Here is a 6020-nt window from a genome sequence, read left to right on the forward strand (position 1 = left end):
AGGCCTCTCCAAGCATCAATGCAATTTGGTTCCAGAATCGAAGCAATGCATTCTGGCCGCTCATGGAAAGAAGCTGCTGATGGACCACTGTTCACAACACCACAGTCATCCAAACTTAGATAAGATGCAGCATCTGATCCAGGAGGGATAACTTTGTCCAAAACTTGCTGAAGTTCGCTAACTAATCTCTGATATGCATCACTGTCCGTTGCCTTTGCAAGCTGAAATGGCAGAAGGCCTGTCTGACTCCAAGAATCCAAGATTACTTGTGATGGAAGAGCCATCCAAGCCTGCGACAGAGCTCGAAGAGCCCAGCGAATGCTGACTGCATTCTCAAATCCGGCATCTTTACACATAGCAGTGTGCATCATAAGGCCTGTGCGATAGAGCGCCTTCACGCCATGTGCCACAGAGGTATCCATCGTAGCAATATCTGAAACACACTGTGGAGGCAAGTAGTGCACTTGGAGGTTGCAGAAGTAAGTATCGGAGAGACTATCACTCCTTATCCCATCTATCAGCATGATAGCACGACGCCTCTCCTTACAGAGGTTCTCGTCCAGTCTTTTCAGCTCACTTGCAAGGACACCTGCTGTCAACTGCATTCGTGGCTCATAGTGAAAGCTGCAGTAGATATCAGGATCAAAGAGGCTCCCGAAGCTGTATGGCCGCTTAGCGCCACTGATCACTATGGGCCTCCAGCGATGTGAACCTGATAAGTTGTAGAGGAGACCAACAACAAGCCTCTGTTGGGTGTGTCTCTGCTTCTCCCGTGCAGTGCTCTTAGTTGGCAGTGCAGCATAGGAGAAAGCCATCTCCTGTAAGTGGTAGATGTTCTTGAGAGTGTAATCCGCGAGGACTGTCTGCAGCTGGACATGGTCAGAGCTAGTGCTATCCTGGGGCAACTCGTCACGGCTGGCAGACTCTGGCGACACGTCCTCTCCATGTGCCACACTGCAAGAGATGCCATGCCTCATCTTGAAGCGATGTAGCCAACCTCTTGAATAGCGGAAGTCATCTGGCATTTCTGCAATGACAACACATGAACATCATATAGCGCATGATTACGTTTGCCACTGAACGCTGACCCAGCTGTGAGAAACAATGCTACAGCACTACACATAACAAAATGCAGCGTAACATAACACATAATTACGCATACAGATGCGAGAAGACTCATCTAGAGTGCCCGAGCAGTATGCTTCGGACAATAAAAAAAAAAAATCTTGGCACACCTAGTATATGGAGGCCCTATGCTTGCAACTTCATCATCCTTACAGGTACGAAAAAGCACTTGAGTTTGAGATTTTTTGCGAAGAACACTACTTGGATAAAAAATTAGCTTCCTTTAATCTGCAGAGCACTGTATATAAATGCTCTAGACAAGTGTGCTCGCGTCTGTACACATGCTACCTCATGTTACAGGAACACATATACATAGCGTCCCATGTAATGTAAGCCAAGGGTTTAGTACACTGTAACATATTGCAGGAAAGGAAACATATTGGAGTAATGCTAGTGGTTACCTGAAGCAAACAGGAATATTTTTCAAACTGTGTTATTAATCAGTTAAAATCATTCATCCTGTTTTTAATATGCTGGAGGAACATTAAAAGTTTCAAATAAAGAGCTAAATAGTGTCAAAAGAAACCCCAAATTGAGAAATTCTCTCAACTGTATAGCTTTTCTAAACACTAAACAAGGAGTACAGATAGTAGCAACAGGAGTATGTCTTTTAAACATGATGTGCCTGACAGTGCACCCCTTTCAATATTATGGCCATTTTCGATAGGGCACTGATTCAGAATTTAACTGTCACACATAAATAAGTTTGCCTGGTCCGGTACGTGGCTAGGTTAGGAATGGGATACGAGAGCTCACTTGTTGATTAAAATTTCAATTTGGCTGACATGCAACAGCTCATTACGAACAAACCTTAAAATGTATTCTAGCATGGTGACCAAACAAAAGGAAAAAAATAAATAAATTTGCAGCACACTACAACTGCCATGGTCATTTGATCTCACCCTGCACAGAGCAAGAGTTCTTCCTGAGCTTTCAAAAGAGACATTAATACATAAGAAAGAATGCGACTTTTTGGCACTGAATTCGCCATCACGATTAAGCAAACAGCCTGGGTCTAATGAGAAGGCGCAACACGCTCAGCAGCGACTGAATGTGCCTCTCATATGGCAACACTGGTAGTCGGGCCGTAGGTACCTGTGACGAAATGGGCATCTCTCCGCCCTGTATCACGGATGATGTTTTGATGGAAGGGTGAAGGGCAGCTATTGGCATGGTTGACAAAACATTCCGCTGCTGGAGACGGTGTGCAGTGGATTTGGACTTGTGTACTGACAGTTCGCAGTGTTTTCCTCAATGCCATCAAGTTGCTGTGTGGTGGAATACGCCAAGTGATCAAAGAAGACCAGCCACATATATTCCTTCCACTTTCCGGATAGCAAAAACCGGAGAAAAATTGTTTTGGGAGCCGTGCTAACAGCAAACTGACAGACATAAAGATAATTTAACAAAACTTCAGGGGTGGAGGGACACATTTGGCTGACCATTGTGCGAACTGCAGAGCGTGCGAGCCGCGGCTGAAGGAGATAAAGATTCTTGGCAGGAGCGGTGATAAGACGGCACGTGAATTATTGGAAGCATTTCACATCAGGAAGAGGGGGCATGACTGTGTGAGTGACACATCAGTTAATCTTTTGCAGGCAGAATACAGATACCTTGAGCACCCATTGTGATATGACGATCTGTTTCTTTACTGCGCATGTCTCGTTTTATGTATATATTTTCGCTCTCTTACCTGCGAATAAATCAGATGAAGTTAGCGCTTGTCCTGTGTGTATCTCCTCTTGTGTGCGTTTTTCGTTTGCGCTTAAATTTCATTTCATTTATAGACATCAAGAGCTGTCAGGATCTGCGGCATGCACTTGATTGTTCGCAGATTTACTCGGTTACATGTGCACCCATGTCTTTTTGGGTGAACAAGCAAGCATGTATAATCTGCTTTGTTAACCTCCCGAACAAATCGTATTGAAATCTTAAAGGGACAGTGAGGAGACCTCTATTAATATTTTTTTTAAAGCAAAATCCGATAGTTCAGCATTTCATGGCTTTGTTGCCACTTGGCTGGCAGCGAAAGATGCATTTATTTCTAAGAAATTTGGATTCGAAGTTGAAAAAGTTTTTCCCACCGCTCTGATTCAAACTTGGGATTCTCTTATGACGACACAGGACTAAGTGACGTGAAACATGACGTGCACATGACGTAACGCAGACTCCGTGATTTCTGGCCGCCAGCAGTGCGGCCTAGCAGCAGCCGAAAACAAAGCTACCGCCGGCCGCACGTTAAAGGCATCTATCGGCTATTGCGGCCGTCGCTACCGTCGCTTCGTTTACGTTTGCACCAGCGTTTTGACAGCGTTACGATAGATCCCGCTCTTGAAGTCGTCAACAAAGTTCTCGCAAATAGACACCTTTAGCATACCGTGTACCTTGTTACCGTTAGCGGAATACCGGGAGCCCGCCTACCACCGGTGAGCAGGCGCTGATTGGTCCCGATGCTACAGGCGCGCGCGTAGCTGCCGGGTACGCGGCGCCATCTGGCGACGTCAAGGAGATTTGCGCATGCAATGGCTGCGCCTCAGTGATTCATGGCTTCTCGTGTCCTAGTGCTGCCAGAACCATTGGTTCTAGCAACACTGTTTTGTCCTATGATGTCATCACGCTTGTACTTGCGAGTTTGGCCTGTGGCGGCGATACCTGTATCTTGGTTCTTGCTCTTTTCTACGTTACAAAAGCTTTGTTGTCAGTATGAGTGCCGTTTTCGTAATCAGGAGTTGTTATTCTGTCGGTACAAGCCAACTTCAATTTCTCCTCAGTGTCCCTTTAATCGATGGAGCGTTCAAAGGGCCGGATGGCATGTGATCGCTGGGAGTACACAGGCATTTGCAGTTTATTCCAGTGGGGTGGATCGTGTTCAAGAAGCTAGCTTCTGTCATGAGATGGCTCACAGGGCATGCCAGCACCTTGGCCGCCTAAGTGCAGCCACATTCCAACCCAGAATGTTAACATACCGTGCTTGATCAAGCAATGTCGTGTCAAAGTCGAAAAGCTGTGTCGTTTAAGTGAATTTTTGAATATTAATGTGCTCTGCATGAATATTATACAATGTTGAACAAAATGCGCCTAATTACCCCGCTATTTTGCTTACAGCTGGTTCTACCGATGTGGATCGCATTGGTCGTTCCGCTCTGCACTAAATGTTCTAGTAATGCTATCATGTGTTTGCCAGGAAAAATGTAATTTAAACGAGAAAAACTAGAAATGTCCCTACCTAAGAGAAAAATCGCCCAGCCAAGCACGGCGCTTGTGTGTACGCTGCAGTCTTCGCTCACGAACGCCCAAGTGCACTTCGTACGGCTCTGCAGTCCTGTACTTTCCAAGCGGTTATTAGGATAGGATAGCACTTCATCCTGTGTGCTCGTCCCTCTACGTATTTTGCTGGTGCTTACCAATACCCTTAAGGATTTCAGTGTCTGTGGACTGCAACAATCCAGGCACCCAAGCCTTTTTTTTTTCGGCGCACCCCTTAGCATACGTACAGTCAGGCCGGAATGAAACGCGAACACGCATATGTCATACATTTCTGCTTTGCAGCGAGATATTCCTTTAAAACCTATTTTCGATTATGCCTTTCAGTAGGCCCTTTACCCAGACACATGAATCAGGCTAGTTGTACACTTCGGCTGAAAGCAGGCAAGTAAAATATTTTGTTTTCTTGACATGCTCTGTTCGCGTTTCATTTCGGCCTGACTGTAAGTACGTGCTCCCCTGACGTCACACTGTCTGCAAACAGGAAGAGGTCTGTTGTGCCGTATGCTTCTGCAACAGGCCGACTAAAACGAGCAGACGATCAAAAATAAGGCCACAAAGATCATGAATCGATCAGGACTGAATTAGGAGCATAGCTGACGGTGCCCTCGCGTCGAAAAAGATGACAGGAATTGCAGAGAGAGCTTACTGAGCAGTTTCCCAAGAGAGCGGGCCTTTTCGACGATCATCATGTCGCTTATGTAGACGCCCCGGGAGCGCGCCCCTTGCAGCCAAGACAGCAGAGATTTCTCTACTTCGGCCACACGCGCGTTCCTCGAGTTCGTGGAGTTAGCAGTGTCCGGCGTAGTGGCGATCCACTTGTCGCTCTCCTGCAAGATGCGGGAGACTGTCGACTTGCCGATATCCAGGCCGAGGTTGATGCGCGTCCAGAGCATGACATCTTGCAACGTAGATCGCGGATGATCGCGCTTCCAAAGGCAAAGTTCGCGCTTTTCACTTGCCGTGGCCACTGTGCGCTTGCGCTTATCGTCGGGGCAGAAGGTAGACCCACCAGCACTCGCGCAAAGCTGGTCTCCTTCTGCGGGAACATGGCAACTTGAATCATCTCCATCGTCCATTCTAAACTGTGTATGTCCAAGTAACAATTTCTGTATCTTCAAACAGTCAAAACTTCATGGCAAGCTTTATAGTTCAGTCATAGTCCAAGTGCAATGGGCTGTTTCTGTACACAACTCGAACACTTGTTAATTGAAGAGCTGGTTCAGTCTTCAGTCTTTTACTGCTTGTACCGTAGAATCCGCCAAATGCCGGAAGGTAGCGTACCATACATAGTTTCTATAAGTTTCTAAATCCTCCGAATGATCCGGAAATAACCATAGAGTTAATACAATAACCATGCAAACGACCAAATCGAAGCGATTTTTGGCGCCTTCGTTCCTTCGTTTCGTTAGCAGTTTTAGCCCCACCTGGCCCCCAACGTGCGGCAAACACAATTCAATACAACTACAAAACTTATTATAAATGCTTATTATAATTTTTGTGCATTTTAATTTTGTATTTTTAATGTTTGTTGAAGTAATTATAGACATACGTTTTTAATAACTCATACAATATGCAGCGCTGTTAAACACCTAGGAAGTTAAAGATTAAAGAACAGACACGGCCAAGTC

The sequence above is a fragment of the Amblyomma mixtum genome, chromosome 6 (genome assembly GCF_055824585.1).
Source record: "Amblyomma mixtum isolate Tamu chromosome 6, ASM5582458v1, whole genome shotgun sequence".
NCBI classification, from domain to species: Eukaryota; Metazoa; Arthropoda; class Arachnida; order Ixodida; family Ixodidae; genus Amblyomma; species Amblyomma mixtum.